This window comes from Meleagris gallopavo, chromosome 5 (assembly GCF_000146605.3).
Source record: "Meleagris gallopavo isolate NT-WF06-2002-E0010 breed Aviagen turkey brand Nicholas breeding stock chromosome 5, Turkey_5.1, whole genome shotgun sequence".
NCBI lineage: Eukaryota > Metazoa > Chordata > Aves > Galliformes > Phasianidae > Meleagris > Meleagris gallopavo.
The window spans coordinates 13,352,125-13,371,143 of record NC_015015.2 but is presented as its reverse complement, the minus strand read 5'-3'; the positions used below and the strand labels follow the sequence as shown (position 1 = coordinate 13,371,143).

At 39.8% G+C, this 19,019-nt stretch overlaps 1 long non-coding RNA gene across 2 annotated transcripts; it reads left to right on the top strand.

Annotated features, from left to right (window-relative positions):
- Positions 1–4,250: 4,250 nt before the first annotated feature.
- Positions 4,251–17,177, top strand: LOC109367692. Of its 2 annotated transcripts, XR_002115011.1 has the most exons (4): positions 4,251–4,499; positions 4,596–4,645; positions 6,641–6,762; positions 16,516–17,177. It is a non-coding gene; the product is annotated as an uncharacterized LOC109367692 (long non-coding RNA). The 2 variants fall into 2 exon arrangements; XR_002115012.1 differs by lacking the exon at positions 6,641–6,762 and having other exon boundaries at positions 16,516–17,176.
- The last annotated feature ends 1,842 nt before the right edge of the window (positions 17,178–19,019 follow it).

The following is a 19,019-nucleotide window of genomic DNA, read 5'->3' as shown; positions in this document are numbered from 1 at the left end:
CCGGTGTTAAACCGGTTAACCAGGTTCCAAGGTACCTACGGTATACCCGGTTAGACCTTACGGCGTAACTACGGTACTACGGTCGTACGGTAACTCGGTAACGTCTAAGGTAACCGTACGTACGTAGTACCGTACTCGGGTACTAACGTACGGTGTAACCGTAGTCGTACGTAACGATACGAGACGTAACGTAACGTACCTAGTACTCGATCCCGTAAGTCCCCCTGGTACGTGCCCTTAGGGTCAAGTCTCAGTTTTTTTTGCACAAGGTGCTTTCCTGATATGTTAAACATGTCATCTTTGGGTGATACAGTATACGCCATGATAGGGGTTTAGACCCCTCAGGGGAGTGTCTATAAGACTGCCTATTTATGCTCATTTACCTCAAGACTGTCCTCTCTACCCTTAATCTATTCACCATCACTCCATCTTTTGTACTGCTGTTGACACTTACAAATTAAAGATAAATTTTGTTTTATGAGATGTGTGTGTGACTTCTTCTGTGTATTCTTTATTATTCTTTTGACGTTAGCAATAATGATTGACCACAAGGAGCTGATGGACAGGCCATTCAGCCGGCCTCCTTTAAATGTAGTGACCAAATCTTCCAGCTCTTAGTTTTCCACATGCCTTTCCATTCTACAAAGGCATTTAATGGCCTCTGAAATCCATTAACGCCATATGCTGTAAAAGACAAGCATGATAACCGACCTAATTTGATAATATTTCACTGTGTACCATTGGTTTTGTAAGCAGGAAGTGCTGTTGTGGTAGCAACATAATCTCAGTGGGATTTTTATAGAGCTGAAATGAGACAAAACAGTTCTCATGTTTCTTCTTTCTTTGCCTTCCCATTTTCCCCACGTATAACATTAAACTAACCAAAAGTGACAACAAAGGCTCCTATAGTTGCCACATTGCCATGTCTGTAAACTGCTACCATTTATGTATTATGATTGGCTTTTGACAGTCACGGTTCTCACAGGAGGAGAATAAATTACATTGAAGTGTACTGTACTATAATATAACAGAACATTTTGATTGTGCATTACATCAGATTTCAGTCTAGTTTTAGCTATTGCACAAACCACCCTGAAACATCTAAATGGGTAACAATCCTTACTTCCCAGGAGAGAGCATCATACATGAAATTATTAAAAATGACATTCTGCACTATGAATCCATGTGATGAAATTCTTCAGGGTCAACAGTGGATGGAATGAAGTTGGTGACCAACACATTATAATGAATAAATATGTAAATATTGACATGGACTTTTAAGGATTTGGTTTCTGGTAAGCAATCAGCTACTTACTCTGTTGAACTGCAACACTGATGTACTCTCGAGGAGAAGGCAGCAAAAAACCTGTGTTTTTGCTACTTTATGTACAAAAATTTGACGCAAGTTGGCAAGGGCCATACTGTGCATTTGAAGAACAGAATTGTGGCACTAGAGAGCAGTCAGCCCAGAGTCAAAGAGAGATGAAGCACCATGTCATTGTGCCAGAATTTTACTTTCATACAAGAGGGCTGACATGTAGTGCAATCCTCTGCTATGTATTTTCATATTGCTCCAATTAAGTCAACTTATGGTGTTTTTTCCTCCAGCCAAGCACAACCTCTGCTCGATGGCTGCGGCACCAGGATCTTCCGGAGCCCTTAGGACTCACTGTGCTTAGGGAGCTTCAGGATTGCAAGGTTTGGTACCACAGTCTGTCTCCCCCCTGGTTACTCACACTGGGCTTTTCTTGTGACAATTAATTGCTCCCACAGTAGCCCAATAGCAGCAGCTTGCACAGGATGGGGGCAGGGGGTGAACAGTAATTGATTTATTTCTTTAATATATGGTTTACAATAGAAAATATGAGCTCCAGGTTCTGTCTCTTAGCAGTTAATGACCAGCTGGGTTAAGGGCCTTCAAATACTGCCATTGGTCATTAACTGCCAGGAAGTATCCTTCCTGTCATCTATTATTGCTTAATTGTATCAAGACCTACTACAGTGAAGGACTGTTAAATCTGTAGATTAATTGAAATCTGACCCTTAGTCATTTTAATAATATCAAGGCCACTGCAGGTTAGCATTTGGTTTCTTGACATGACAGTCCATAACAAATTTATTCAGAGTTGTTCTGCTTTATATTAATGCCTGCTAGATGATTGACACAGTAAACCATAATTGCCCTGTGGAAATCACAGTGGTCAGTTGTACTAAGAACTACTTAGGGCCACTTTAATTTACTTTGACACCACAGACTTTAAAAGCTTCTATACTTGTACTAAAATCTACTTAGAGGTCTGGTTGCTGTTGTAGCTCATCAGGAAGTGATCATTCGGTAACAGCAAAAGGTAATTATTAGAGCTTTAAATAATTATCCTCAAATACTTAATCAAGTTACAAAAGAAATGCATATTGATCATTGTTGTGGGTTGGTGGGTTTTTTTGTTGGTGTTTTTTTTTTTCTCTCCACAATTCTGTTTAATTAGTTACCAGAAGGACGTTTAAAGGAACCCACTCATCATTTTAAGTTAGATTTCAAAAATAGTGGTGTGCTCAGAGTCTGTAAACATGAACTACCAAACCCATCAGTTTTGTTCTTTTGCATTACTTCCACAGCATCCAGATTTAATTTCATGAAAGAGGAACCTCACACTTCAGACAAGTGACTAAGTTCCTTTTTAAATCAAGCCGTCAGGGTTGCATTTGGAAATCAGAAATATAAATATTGTGCTACAAACCACAAGTCCCATAGCAGGGCCCTAGCCTGCAAGGAGCTGTGCAAGCAGCAAATGGAAGGATATCTGCCACCAAGGCCCTATGGTGGCTCATGGTATCTTTATGACTGCTCACAGCAGTTACAAATAACCTACAATTGAAAACACAGTCACTGTCCTATGGATCAGATAAGAAGTCTACCTAGCCCAGTGGTTCTGTGTTTTACAGTGGCAACAACAGCCAGCAAAGGCCCCTGAGCCCGGCCATCGTCTCAGCTCATCCTGTCATTTCCTCCAGCATTGCAGTCACTGTGTTGGGCTGCTGATGGGTATGTCCCTTTCTGGTCAGGAATGCTGTGTAGCATTTTGGTAGATGAAGTGACTGTAGGCAAACACAGTCTGATCTTTTGGTGAAGGACCTTGTTGAGTTTTGCCACAGTGCTGTTTATTTTTTTACTGGAAGAAAAAACAGATAACTAAAGCAATCAGTCTACATACAGCAGAAATGCCAAGTCCATCAGATTGGCTAAAATATTCAGGATGCTAAATTGCTCTCTCTCTTTTTTTTTTTTTTTCCAAGATCTAGTTAAAACAACATGCTTATCTCAGAAAATCTGGAGACCAATGATCTTAATGACCAAATTACTCAATCACAATGAAATATATTTTGTTAAAACATCAGGAACAGCATCCTTGATGGAAGACTTCAGCTAGTTCCCCTAAAACAGCTGCAGCAGCCCAAAAACCAAAGGGTAAGTGCTGAAGCGGCCCATAGCACACCCTTACACTGTGTAAGGCACTTCTGACACACACTGAGGGGTTGTGCAGAAAAACAGAATCCTAGAAAAGCCCTTAGATGCAACTGCCTGTTTCCAGCAGCGTGATCGGAGAGCCTGTCAGGCTTTTAATATTAACAGCTGCAATATAGGTGGAAGGAAATAGAGGGAATAGTCTCTGTATGGCCCTATCTGTATCTCCACTAACACTACTTTGATTTGTGTACATGACTTTCCTACAGCAGAAAAATGCAGATACTCAAGCAGCAATAGGTTACAACAGCTGCAGGAGCAGCAGATGGCTTGCAAGGCGATGGCCCCTCCATCACCCAAGGTGCCATACACTTCCATAATTGCACTGCCCTGTCCTGCAGTGCATTCCCAACATCTCCAACCTTGCTTGAGCAAGCCTTATTGTTCTGAGAGGATTTGGGTGGTGGGTGTGCTGGCACCAGCAAGCTGCTACCTGACTAAGGCAAGGGAGGAGTGGCTACTGTGCCCTAGCATGACTCTCACCACACAGCTGCAACCTGGAGTGCTTTCCAAAAGATGTTAAGATGGCCACAGGAAGGCTTAATTGTTCCTCCTGGCATCATTCAGTTGCCACAAAGTGTGAACAAAACTTGGTACATCCCAGCTTAGTGCTTTAAATTTTGACCCAGTCTCCATTTTTGCTCAGCTGTTGTTGCTGAGCAATCTACATTGAGGGTATGTGTCCCCTTCAGCAGGACCCCATGCTGCTGCTGATGGAGGACACCTGTGGGGCTGTGCTCAGGGCTCTAGCAGAAAGGCCCATAATGGGCTAAGTGTTCCCACCTGGCATACAGTTCTGCCCTTGTGGAACATACTTGGCCAGGCAGAGAGGTCAGAGTTAAGTGAGAGATCACCTTTTCTCACAGTCCGGGAGGAAATAGGAAAGGTTGAAGTGTATTCTTTTATTTGCTGAACACTCAGGAGTTTAATGGTGAAAACGAGGCAAGTGGAGTTGTTGTGCAACTGACCACATCTGGTAAGCATCCTAAACAGGGAGTTTAGAAAACACTACTGTGATGAAGAGTGTGTAAGATCCTACTAATTCTTTCTTCTGATAATTTGCATGATGGAGTTGGGTTGCAGAACTGCGTTGTTTGAAAACCAGCTCACAGTATATAAGCAGTAAGTTATTTTAAGTTTTAAGTTATCTAATTGGTTGGGTTTCTTTCTTCTTTCTTTCTTTTTTTCTTTTTTTTTTTTTTTTCTTCCTCCAGACAACATGTTGCTTCTTTGACCTTCTGATGACACTATGACACTATGGCATCCTGGAAAGCGGGCAGTTGACTTGGTGTTAGGCAGTATTTATGATCCGTATTAGATAGTATATGCCTGAGTTAGTGATTAACAAAGCCCCATTCCTTAATTTAATTCCCCTTCAAAATTCTTAGACTGATCATGCTTAAAGACAGTACGCACGTTTATTTTACTATATTTTGATTTTTATACTGTGCAGTGTTTGTGCTTGAATTGCAAACTAAGTAGATCAGACAGTATACAGTCTTAAGATGCCCCCAAGAATCGCAGGTTGTGAAGGATTTCAAATTTTATTCAGTTGTAAAGGGGATGAAATGGTAAATTTCCACAACAATAAGACCACGCATAGAAGCAGTCTGCCATTCCCTTATTCCCCAAACTTCAAAGACAATGGTTTTCTGAAATGAACTTAAAGCACTCTGAAATAATGAGAAGAAAAAAAATCTTGTTCTTTTTCTCTTTTGAGAATTTTATTCCCATGTGATGCATAAAAGCAAACATTCAGTGGTTCCTACAGCGAAATTAAAAATTTGCTACCTTTTCTCAAAGCTTTGTGAAAAACATGCAGCTCAGCTATATTTGGGATTTTATAATCACTAGAGCATCTAAAAAATTTGAAACTTTGTCTTGATATTTGCCTCTTCTTTCTTATATGCTTGTTTTTAATGTCTGAATACTAAAAATCCAGGCATCACTAATTGTCCTATGTATCTCTTACTTCCCTACAGCTTAATTTACAATTTATTGTAAGGATTGCACCCATAAGTAAAACAGGATCAGATCTTAATTTGATCTGTTATTTATTCGGTGTGTTAATTGTAGCCACAGGGTTGTATTAAGAAAGTCAGAAAGTGCCACTTGTAACTACAGAGTGGCTCTCACCTTTTAAATGGAAAAACACTCGTTTTCTAGAAAAAAGTAGGAAAAAAGTGGTTATGAGCTAAATGAAGAAGGCAGAAGGGTTTCTGCTTTTCCATTTTTAATGAAATTAATATAATATTGGCACCCAAAATGTATCTGTCTGGGTACAAGCTTGTTCATAGCTTCTGTTGCTGTTGGGAGCAGATGCCTGATTTCTCACGCTTTTGTTTGTTTGTTTGTTTTCAACTGCACATGGGGTTCTTGTTAGGTTAATGGATGTTGGGATTTTTACCTCATTATTCAGAAACTTCATCTGCCTGTATTTCTGAATAATGTTTTCTTTCTTATGCTTGCTTTTTACATTCCTAATGCAAGAAAGAAGATAGTATGTTATGTTATAAATGGAAAAACAGCACTGAAAAACTCATAAGATAAATTCTAGTTCTGCAAGGGCTGCTACACTGGTAAATTTCTGGTGCCCCTGGAAGGCACTGAATGAAGGGTTTGTGTAGGGCACAAGCTTGAGAATGGTGAATTAAAATGAAAACCCCTACTTTAACTCTCTTTCAGGGCAGACTTAGAAATAGAGTTATTCAAATGCCTCTGAAATGCAATAGGTTTAGAAGTATCTAGCTCTCTTAGGCCCCTTTGAAAATCCCAGCCTTAAGATATTTGACGGTTTTGGAAAACGAACAACAAACACATTCAGTTCTCAACTTCTGGGAGTGCCTTTCCTTCACTTGCGGCATTTCTGCCTCCTGTCACAGAGCACTGAACTGCACTGCATACTGAGGTCTGGGACTGCCTGACAATGTGAGAGTGTCACCACATGCCTGATAATTGCTACGCTGCAAAAGCAAAAACTTCTGGTGGATAATTAGTATATCAATGAGTTGATGCTGTACACTACAGTGAAATGTGACAGAATACCAGAACTGGGAACTCTTTCTCTCTTTCTTCTTTTTCATGAAATGTCACTTTTGTCTGTGATACCTTTTACAGTTTCTTTAAAGACAAAGTGCCAGCAAATCAGCAGATAATGTGGCTAGAGGTGCCTCTGAATGAGAACACTGCTACTCCTCCCCTCACATCTGTTAAATGCTCCACCTCTTGTTATGGTCAAGGTGAGAATTTTTAGGGCTTTTTACTGTTCTTTCCTCTTTCCCAGTCCTAGATTTTCAATGTGAAAAATGTGACTGGAAAGTTAAGGCTCCTTGCTGCAGCAGTGGCCTGGGAGCATCTAACACCTCGGCTCTCACCAAAGCTGGTTGCCAAAGCAGGATGTGTGTAAAGCAGGGCCTGAGCACCTGCATAGTTTTTCATGTGGTAAAGAATAGTGAGGTTTGCTTCAGCACTGATGGGAAGCAGCACAGCCTTGATTTTTATTCTGCTGTTACTGGAGTTTGTTTCTTAGTGTTGAGATGGCACTACAGCCCTAGCTGTGCTATAAAATACAGGTAAGCTCAAGCTGCCTTGGTCTAGTACACTGACCAAGATTTGCATGAATGAGATCCACCCTTCCCCCTAAATCTGTGTATGTACTGCTTGGATGTGGAGGTGAGTGAGGATGAAAGCACCCTGGGAACTGAGAGGCTGCCATATGTGTCTCAAATCTTTGCTTAGCAAAGAACCTTTCTTGTTGGAAGGCTTGTCCGTGTCAGGAACTTAAACACAGATGTTAAATACTACATTTCTATAAAAGAGGCAAGGGGAGAACTGAGGCTTTTGTTTGTGTGGAAGGAGAACTTACATTTACAGGGCTGTAATACAAGCAGTACCCGAAGCCTGTGGCATCCCATAGTTCTGTGTCCTCAGTTTGTTCTGTTTGTTGGGTATGTATTTGCATAAAGAAAGAAGTGATGTGCTCTTTATATTCTGTTAGCCTGGTAATTAAAGTCCTTTTCCTTAGTAAATTTGGTTGTCTCCTTCTGCTATCTTAATGGTGGAGCATGAAATCTGTTTCTTCAGTTACTCTTCAAGTACTAGAAATAAATGTGAAAGTAGGATTTCTTCTAAGTCTTGAAGAAGTTCAAAGTAATTTGGAGTTGGACTGACTGGCTTAATACTCCTGTGATTTTTAAATGTGAAGTCAGTAGTTCTACTGTGCTACGTGGTGGTGAACATCAACACAACTCCTAATCAAACTTGAGAAACTTGATTTGGAAGTGATGTGGAGGGTTTCCAGCACAAAGGTTGGTGTTGGACTGAGCTTAGTGTCTAATGGCCTCTGAAAACTTGCTTTTCTTGGTTTCCTAGCTTAAAAATCACGTGTATGATGTTGGTTGGAGAAAGGAATTTAATTTGTTTATGTGCATTGTGAATACTTTCAAGAAAACTCGTGGTTTGCGCTGCTCTCTGTGTGCAGCTGCCAACAGATACTGGTGGTTCTCTTTTTCATGGCTAGAAAATGAAACCAGGGCCACTGCCACAAGCATGCCAAAATCACTGCAAGCCTTCCAGTAGAATTCAGTGGATTTCTTGAAGAGGGTCTACATCCCAAACTGTTGATTCTGACCCGCTATATGTGCTGTGCAGTTTCTTAATTAGTGTGCAGTGTTTGCTGCCCACTTATCCAGCTCTTCTGGTCTATGTAGGGCTATGTCAACAGTGCATGTGACAACATAGACACAAATGCAACTAGATTTCCTCATGCCATTGTCACGGGAAGGCATCTTTCCTGGCTTCCTTCTATTGAAGCATCCATAAGAAGTTAAAAGAAGCAAGGAAGTGTGTATCAATCCTGGAAACATCTAACGACTGCTATCTGAGGTTACCTCAGTTTGTGTTCTGGTTTATGTGATGTGAATCTAAAGGATGCTTGAGATAGATCATGCCTTCCTCACTATGTCTTGTGCCAAATTGGTATTTCTCATAATCTCTCATTTCTTCTCAGAGGAAGCTTGGTTGCGGGTTGTGGTTTTTTTTTTTTTTTTTTTGTTCTTGGCTTGGTTTGGTTTGTTTTTTTTGCATATGTTTTTTTTCCACATATAGAAGGAAACAAGAGTTCACCCAGTTAGCTGGAGGGAAATATTAGAGCAATTCTGTGCTAGTGGCAACAACAGCAATATACGATTAGTCTGTTGCTCAAGCATAATTTCAAGGCTTCCTAAACTGAGAAATATGTGGAAAAGAGGATTGCAATTATTATTACTCTTACACAAGACTAGATGAAGATATACAGAAAGAGTGAAGAGTGTGCAGCTCCAGGCTCCTGCTGTCAATGGACAGACATCAATAACTATTTTCTACCGTGCTGAATTCTGTACCCTTTCCTGTTGGCTAAGGGAGGCACTGGTATCAAGGATGTGCTATGTCTAGTACTTGCTTTTGAGTCTGAGTGCTGAGAAGCCTGTCTGGCACTGTTTTACATAATATGCTGTTCCAGGCTACGGTCCGCACAATGTCTGTGTTGTACTTATGATCCTTGAAAGTGTATGCGTGAGTTTTGTTTTTAAATAGCACCTACAGGTATATGCTTTGCTATTTCTGGAGCTGTGCTTCTATGTCGGAACACAGAACAGTGCTGTGCTGTACAATACTGTGTTGTTTTCTGCATGACAGTGTGGGGTAATTCTTGCTCCCCTGCATGTGATTGAGTTGATGCTTGATTAGAGATCAGAAAGGTCTTTTTGGCAAGGGTCTTATAGCCGATATTTGAAGAAAGCTTGCTTTCTGAGAATGGGGTTTAGCTGAACTCTAACTGTATTTTATCAGGCTTTTTGGACCCTGTTCTGTCTGTGTTTGTTTAACAGCAACCAAAGCTTTTGCAGTGTCCTTTATTCTGAGTCACTGTGGTACAAAGAAAGAGTCTCCACCTGCTGTTGCCCATATGCAGAATTTATAGTCACACTGACATACAATTACAGAATGTTAATTAATTGAGTGATGAGCAAGAGATGTGGCTACAAAAAAAAAAAATGCAGACAAAAGTAATGGGTTTTTTCAACTCTTCATGCCCTCTCTGTTCTCCACCCTGGCTTGTTGAATGGTTCCATTTGGACTGATGGTTTTTAATGTGTATAGCCCAAAGGTGTTTTTTTTGTTGTTGTTTTTTTGTTTGTTTTTATTTTTTTTCCTCTTTAAAGAAGAAAATTGGTTCCTTATGTTCTGTACATTAAGTTTCTTTAACATTTTTTTCAACATGCATAAAATTACAGATCTCTAGAGAGAATGAAATACCACATTGCACATTGTAATACCGCACCCAGTTGCTTGCTGCTCCTCTCTGCTGCCAAACCTTCCAAAAATCATAATGTAGCACTAATACATTTACAGGCACTGGTTTTCCATGGCTGATATAGAGTAAAAATATAACTGAGTAACCAGATATAAAAATAAGTGATGTCAGTTTGTGGTGGATAAAAACAATTCTGGGGAATGAAAATATACTGTTCTTTAATCTACTACCTTCAGAGCTAGGGTGGAGGAAAGGTTTGATGTGTGCTGACTGATTTTAACACTGCCATCCCGTGTGTGGCTGTGGAACTACACTGTAGGTTGTAGATGGGAAATTGGAGCCCTGAGAGATTGGGAAAGATGACATCAAATCCGGCAGTTGAAGTAGATGTTACAAGGATATTCAATGGTACCTAATATAGAGCAAAAGATAGAAAGATATACTATTCTTAGGCCGTCACTTTGTATTACAAACTGGATACATAATGTTTATTTGGATGTATGAATGTTTGCAAATCATTGAGAAGAACATCAGAAAAGTTTATGGACTTTGTGTACTTTTGAGTTTTTACTTGTTTTTTTTTTCTTTTTTTTTTAAAGAAATTCCTTTTCTGAGTGTCAGCTGTGGGCAAATTAAACAAACTTCCCCATCGCTATGCTTCTGATGTGCCTGAGCATGGCATGTTGTACGGTGTGCTCTCTTCCCCTCCCTGAAGGCAGCTTGTCAGAGAGACATGACTATGGATCATGTCTGCAGTTACATCTCTGGGATGGAGAGCTCTGTGTGTTCAAATGATGTCGTGCTTTGCATCTCAGCAAGACAGAACCCAGTTCTATTCTGAATAAGTTATTTACTCTGTTAATGCACCCTCCCGCTGTATTATTCATCTTGTTTTTCCACTCCCACTTCTTTGTTTTTCCTTCTAACCTTTTCCTGTCCTCAAGCTTTCTCCCCTTCCCTGCCAACTGTTCATATTCTGCATTTGGCTCTTGTTGGCAGCCCTGAGCTCCACAGTTTCGCTCTTCTCTCTCATCCTTTCAGGCTTTTGGTTTTCCTTGTTGTGTCTCTTCTGCTTTCCCCATTCCTCATCCCTTCATTCTGTTATTTTTTCTCCCCACCTTCACTTGGCATGGGATGTCAAGTCAGGTTAGCTGGGAGTGTGTAGGACATCTGAGAAAGCCAGAGGAAGGTAAGGGAAAGAAGTCTCTAGATGGCTGCTTAAAAAGGGACTTGTGTTTCCAGTACATTTTAAAAAAGAAGAAGAAAAAAAAAGAGAAAAAAGATGAGGAGTACAGAAGTAAAATATTGAGAACTCTGTTCCAGTGAGCTTCTGTTCATTTTGAATCCTGTCAGCAGGGGAAACTTGCTACAATAATGAGAAATCGTTAGCTGCCTTGTTTTATATCCATTGACTATGACCCAATTTTTTACAAGAAAGTCTGCTGGGACTTCTCCCTTCTCCACCCTCCCTGTTGCCGCAAAAACAATTTGGAGAAGGGATGGGATACCAAACATTTAAGAAGTCATTTAAAAAGTCCTTCTTTGTTCTTTTCATCAGCTCTCTCCCTGTCCTCTTGCCAGCATGTGCAGTAAGTTCCTGTCCCTGAGAGTTTGCACCAAAACCACAGTTAAACCAGGCTGTGCATAATGGGCGTCTCTGTTAGTTCCCACCAACTGAAGCTCCCAGCAGTAGATGGAAAATTAGACATACACCACTGCACAATAAATCTTATTGTAATTCACCCAGCTAGCATCACCATGAACAGGCCTTGAAAAATGTGTCGTGTGTGCTTGAAATCATACTTGTGCTCCTGCCATTAAAGAATGAAAAAAAACCCCTCGTAAAAAAGTTTAATTTACTTTTTTGTTATAAAATGCTTTTTACTGGTGCCAGCTGGAAGGAAAATGACCCAGTTAGATCTCAAAATTATGATGTAGCCTTAAGTGCTATGTTTAGATTAACTGCCAAAATGTTAGTATAAAGTGGTAGGTGTTTGTGCTGCAGATAATTACTAATGTACTGTTGGTCAAGATAGGCCACTGTTCTGTTATTACTGTATGGATCTTATGACTAAACATTGGAGCAAGCCTAGTGGAACAACAATATTTTACTGTGCCTGGAATACTAGCTTGTCAGAACTTAACCGGGGTGCCAAAAATCTAATGCATCAGAAGGAAAAGGTGTCTTTTGGTCTGTGCTGATAGTTCTGATTTGTGTTCCATACTGCAAAGGGAACTGTAGCTGTCATAGGTATTTCCTGACATGTATTGTCTAAAATACAGTCAGACCCCTTAGATTGTCAAATTATTAGGATCTTTCAAAGACAATAAAAATGTATTTCTTTTTTTTCCCTGGTGCTTGGAGACTGGATTAAACGTGTTGTATGTTTTAAAGGCCTTGGCTTACAGGGAAAAATCAAGGTTAAAAGCACTTCAGAACTCAAGTTGTGCTGATGTGTATGACCTTTGGGCCCAGAATTAGCTATTTTTACTCTGTTGATATAAAACATTAACCTCAGTTGAATGTTTCTTGCAAGAAATGAAAACAAAACTGTGATGTTTAAATACACAATCTAGGTGTACCTACACCAGTCACCATGAAAAAGTCAACATTTGCTAACAGACACCACATGGTGGATTCTGTGGTACTGCAGTTATTTCTCTGAATAGGAGGGGACGTACCTGTGGGAGAAGAAACATCTGAAACATCTTGGACGTACATGAACTGCAAAGCAATCTTCTGTTGTCATCATTCTGTGCTTCTGGTTTTACCAGCCACTCCTCCCTCCACTTTCCCGAAAGCAATAACCATGGTTAGACACTGCTCATTGATATTGGGTACTGATCTTCTTACCCCTGTGCATAACTTGTGTTATTGCTGTGTAGAAAAAAAATTGGGAAATTATATGAATTGTAATGTTGACCATTGTATTGACTTCTTATCTGAGGGAGAGATGAGGTTGAACTGAAACAGGAAATGCATCTACAGGTTTCTTGGTGTGTCACTCCTGAGATGAGCCTAGGAGAGTAGAGGAATCAAGTAGACATCAGATTTGTTGGGTTTTCACGTGGCTTGGATTGATTTTTTTATTTTTTTAATATTTTTTTTCCCCCTCTACGCCTTCCTCTCTTAGGAAAATTACAATAGGACTGATTTGAATCCCTTAGAAATTCTTTGTGAATTAGATTGCAGGACTGGACTTGAGCCACTGTTGTGAAACAATGAACAGGATGGGTGTCTGTGTGCCACTGAAGATTGCAGGCAAGGGAACAAGGGGGAAAAATAAATCTGTAATGAAGATCGTAAGTAGGGTCTCTTAAGTACTAGCTTGAGTTTCTTCCTCATGTATAGAGAATGGCTTACCTGGGTAAAGTTACCTTTATTATGTGGGGATAACAGAATGAATTTATAATTTCCCTTTTCGTGGCTTCTTGGAAAGTCAAGTTTTTTAATATGACGCTGGAATGTTGCTGTGGAAATGCTATTTAAATAACAATATTGATGCTTTTTGAAAATATACTTAGCAAATATTACTTGCACTTAACTGGAGGTTTGGTATTGTCTTTTTCATAGAATCACAAGGTTGGAAAGGACCTACAAGATCATCTAGTCTTACTATCCTCCCATTACCATTGCTACCATAAACGTTAAACCATATCTTGCAGCTAATGCCAGTGTATCTCAAGCCATGCCAGTATACAAAGAATTTTACGTTGAGCTCAGAATGTAGCATTTGTAGTTGTTGGTTGGCCTTCTACATACTACTTTGGACTGTGTTCAGAGTAGGGGAGTTAAGAATAACTTGTAACTCTTGACTAGTCTAATCTCTACATTGCCTAGAGGAACAGTAGATTTTGCAGGGGACATGCAAATTACAGTGTTGACTAGCAACTTGCTGAGAATTGCCATGTTTTCTAAAGCCTGTGGCAGAGGGGTAGGAACTTGATGATTCTTGAGGTCCCTTCCAATCCAAACCATTCTATTATTCTGTCACGGAAACCTAGGCAAAGAATATTAATAGCAATATAATAAGAATAAATTGTATGTTCAGAATGTACATTAAGCTTTCATCTTCCAGAATTAACTGTCAAATGATCTTGTATTATCTGTGTAAAATCCAGTTCTCCAGCCATGATACACAATAGAGAGAGAGGTGGTTGACAGGTTAAAAAAGTTTTATCGAAGTCAGTAAGATAGGTCATCGTGAAAGTAATGCCTCCTATTTATTTCCATGGAAACTACAACACATACAAAGAGCACAATAACACTATCTCATACAACAGACTGCTCAGTTTAAAAACACTATTTTTAACACAATCACCACCATATCTATGCATTTTCATCAGCGATGAACAAGACCATGCATGCCACTCGTAAAAATCTGCACTGGCAGAGGTGACTCAGTGTTTCACAGCTGCTATAAGAGCACACACGCTAGGAAAACATTGCCCATACAGTCCATCTTTCATTGGCCTGAACAGATAGAAGTCAGAAGGTGCAAAATCTGAACTTTATGGTGGATGCCATTGGAGTGTTCAGACAAGACTGGAAATGTGCTCTGTGGTCTTCAAACGGATATGGGACCTGGTGTTATTGTGCTGTGGGAGAAAGGTTGTATTCTTCTCTATCCTGACTCTAGAAGTTTGAGTCTTCAGCTTAGTCAATGTTGTGATGTAGTGATCTGAGTTGATAGTTGGTCTGGGCTCAAGAAAATCTAGAAGGTTCATCTCTTTTCCTATCTGAAAAGACAATGTACTTTACCTCCTGAGGGCTGCATCTTGAACTTTTTCTGTTCTGGGGAATTCACATGTTGCCACTCTATGGATTGCTGTTTTGATTCCAGCTCATGCTGATGACGCCACATCTTGTCACTTGTAATGATGCAATCCAGGAAACTGTCACTTTCAGCCTCATGGTTGCAGTAGGTCCTAACAAACATCTGGTAATCTTTCTGTTTCCTCTGTGAGCATTCATGGTGCCCACCCACTGCAGAGTTCGTGATATTCCAACTTTTTTTTCCATATGGAGGAATTCAATGACATACCTCTGCTTCATCTGCACTCCTATAGCAGACACCATTTTGTGAGCCTGCCTTTCTGCTGTGATCTGTCACATAGCAACAAAGCATAATAGAATATTGTTGGGAAGGTTCAACTTCTATTGTCATACCACCAACATCCACCTCTGCTGTTGTGGGCCAGCATAATAAAATAGGAGGCATTACTTCTGGAGCAGCCTCTGTACTTGCTGTCTTGATGTCTGTGGTTTCAGGAATGGATAAAGAATAGCTGACAATGTTCAAAATAGGTGAAGTACTATACTTTGAATAATAGTATTACACTGATCTTTTTATAGTACTCTTTTCCTGTCAACGGTTTACGGGCTGGTTCGGCCCGGTTCCGTGACTAGAAGGGCGGAGGGATCCGCGGATCCGCGCCCCCGGGAAAAAAAAAGAAAATAAGGGACCCCGAAATAATTGAAAACAGTGGCAACAATCTGAGGTAAAACAAAGTAATTTACTAAATATGGTATCAACAGAATTTTATAAGGAGAGAGAATGTGAAATTGATAGTGGATCGGCCTTACCACAACGCTGAGATGAGAAGCGCAGGCAGAGAAGCGCAGGCGAGAAGCGCAGGCAGAGAAGCGCAAGCGAAGCAGCGCAGGCAGAGAAGCGCAAGCGAAGCAGCGCAGGCAGAGAAGAGAGCATCAGGTGACCTTGCCGGGAGTTATATCTCCTCGCTGACCGCAAAGCCCCCTGGGGAAACGTAGCTGCTCTTCTCCGCTGGACAGGCACCCGGAACTTGAGCATCAGCAGTCAAACCCCCAGTACATTGCATGATGTTATGATGTGGAATACCGATAATGAAAAATCATGAAACCATGACATTCAGAGTGACCAAAAATTTATGCAAAATCCTCTCAGTCAAACTAAAAGAACAAAACAACTCTTTCCAAAGTTGCATTGCTGTGAGTTTGGAAGAAGGATGGTGTAAAGTGGATCTGAGTTAAAAAAACAAAAAAAAAACAAAAAAAACCTACAACAACAAAAAAGCCAACCAAACAAATGCATGCAACTGCTTATGCTAAACTCCTTAATATCTTTTTTTCATAGCTAGTGATATGCTTGTCTTGTTGAGTACTTACAGGTATATTTTGCTTTGCTGGGGTGCTAACACTTTTAGTGTTAATATGTTTTGAGTCTTTTGAATTAGGAATGCTGTGGGCAGTGTTGTTTTGAATTCACCAAGACATTTAATATTTATTTAATGTGTTTTCCTAATTGCCTCGCTATAACATTAAATACACTTTAAGTCTTTTCACAAGTTCTCCTGCTTAAATTCATAAAATGAAAACTTAGTATCTTAGCCTTTACCATACCAGGAAGTGATCAGTGGAATGCTTTAGAAAGCGAACACTGTTTAAAGTAATTTGCTGCTCTAATTAGTGTTCAATAAGAAAATACTTTTAATTAAAATACGGATGCTAAAAATATGACACTACTTGCTTTCAAACCAAAGATGTTTAAAATAGTGTTTTTGAAAATATGAAAGGTCTGGATACTTTGAAGATGTGGCAGAAATATTTGCATAGATATACAGTAGTGATTGACAGGGACAGCACCACTTAACTGTCAGAAGAGACCAAATGGTTAGAGCAAAACAGTGTAAGGATATTCAAACTTTTTTTTTCCTACAGGAGCTTATATCAGAGGAGGATCTGTAGTCATTAATGGACTAACATGGAACTTCTAAATACATTTTTTGAACTATTTCCAGAATGTGCTCAGTTCAGAATCCCTGTCTGGCAAGCGGTAATAGAAAGTATTCAGCCTGAAAATTAATCTCTGGATTTCCAGGTTTGGTGCTGAAATCCTGACTCCTAAACTATGAAGCACTGTACTCTCTGTTTCCACTGACATCACTTGCCAGCACTGAGTCTGACTTGATGCTAGCATACTTCCTTCGCCGTGCTTGGTTTTTAGGTGTGTGACTTGAGATGGGTGTACAATTTTTTTTTTTGTTCAGTTTTAAAGAAGTAACTTTGCAACAATTGGGATTTTTTTGTTTGTTTATATCTCTTTGTTGTGGAGGAGCTGTAAAATGAAATGTCAATGATCAAAATTAAATGCTGTTTGGTATTTACTTGTATTTCTTTGTGATGAGTCTTTCTGGGAAATTAAAATCATGTTCTTCATTGTTGTTGCTATGTGTGTGCTGTAAGTTGTGATCTCTGTACTTTGTCTGCAACTGTGGTAGTCTGATACTGTATTTTTTTTTTCTCAGTGCTGCAGAAGTTGCAGGGCCAAGAACTTGACTATTATTAGCTCTAGATTTGCTGAGATGGGAATGGCATCTAGTCCTTCCAAGAAACAGCTGAGCATCTGGAAGTTTGAGATGCATACTTATTTTTCCTTTCCTTTCCTTTCCTTTCCTTTCCTTTCCTTTCCTTTCCTTTCCTTTCCTGTGTGTGTGTGTGGTATCCGAAAGGAAGTGTGGGATAAGAATGATATAAAAACAGGTACCTCTGTCAGTAAGATTTATGCTCTGATAAATACTGTGTGTTCTGCAAAACTTCCCTATAGCCAACACACAGTGTTTCCACTGACTGCAGCAGTTCTAGAATCTGAACCATAAATAACAACACTATGAATTCATCTAATGTTTTCATGGTATATAGGCTGAAGACTGTGGTGGGGAGAAGGAAGACCATAAAGGAATGCTATGAAAGCTACAGCTATGGCTGTGTTTCTTTATAATCTAAAGACAAAACATATAGTTACCTTCTGCTGAAGGTGAATTTACTTTCTAATTACATCCAACTTTGTCTTTCTTTCTGGGCAGTAAAGCAGTCCAAAGTAAAACACTGCCTGAAGAGTCTTCAATTTCAGGATTATTTAAAATCAAAATTGGTTCCTATCTGAAATTGCCTCCAGATACTAACCATGTAGAGTTAAGCCCACTTCTGAGTCTCGTGTTCAGCTTGCTAGTTTGTAAATTGTAAAGATTATTTTGTGTTGATTGCTGATAATATCTGTTGTCTTCAGATATTCCCGCCTGATTTCTTTGGGAAAATGAAATCATGTTTCTGATGGCCTGCGATGTTGTTTCAGGTGTTCTTAAAACTTACTGGTGAAAACTGTATTTTGTTGTGCGGTGCCCGTGGATGGGGACAGGAACACTGTGGTCAGTGATCAGCACAGCATGCCTGGTGAAGCCATTGCTTGGTGCCGAGCAGAAAAATGCTGCCATACTGCTGCAGCTACTGCAAGTGTGAAACCTTATAAAATCACACATGTGATGCCCAAAATGAACCTTTTAATGGGTCTTTTATGGACCTAACAGCCTGCCTTGAATCTCCTGCACTTTTACTTAGACATATGCTGGAGATTCTGCTGGGTCCTACCATTAGTTCTAGGTGGTGCATGTTGTCACGAGTTGCATGCTGTGCTGATTAAGCTGCATACTTCACTAATCAAGCTGCGAAGTTAAGTAGGTGAAATTTAATACACTCTACTAATCAAGGTGCATTCTTTGTTGAGCAAGCTGAATATTTTAAATGCAGAGTTTTTGTGTACTCCGGTAACTGGCTTTGAGGCCTCTATTGCCTACATGTGTGGCTAGCAAAAAGCCACCCAGCTATTCCATTACTGGCAATGGAAGGAATGTGAACTTTCTCTTTGATACATGCTCCAGTGGAGCTTAGGGGAGAAGTAATCAAAATTAGCTCCAGTAAGAATGATGCTATTTGACTTTGATAAGTCTCATTGGATTACATTGGACCGCATTCCTACCATAGCACTTCCTTCCAATAGCAATGGCGTATGAGATAATTCAGGTGCTGAAGTCATTTCTTTACAGATTTCTTGTAGAACTGATCTTTTAAAGGCCTCTAATTGTCTTTCAAATAATCTTAATTCAGCTTTTATCTCTTAAGTTCTTCTTAGTCACATCTCTTTAAACTAATTGAGAAAGGTAAAAGATGATAGTTTTGTCTCTGCCTTGCTGATTACAAGCAAAATGTATTGGGAAATGCACAAAGCTATAGAGGAAAAAGCAGTTGCTGCAGGGAGATTGGCAGAAGCATTATTCAGCACTAGGATGAAACGTTAGAATGTGGTCTTTCTTGTGTTGGCCACATGTAACAAGTTTAGGGAGTAATGGTAAAGAGCAATTAAGAAAAATTAGATTTTTTTTCTTTTT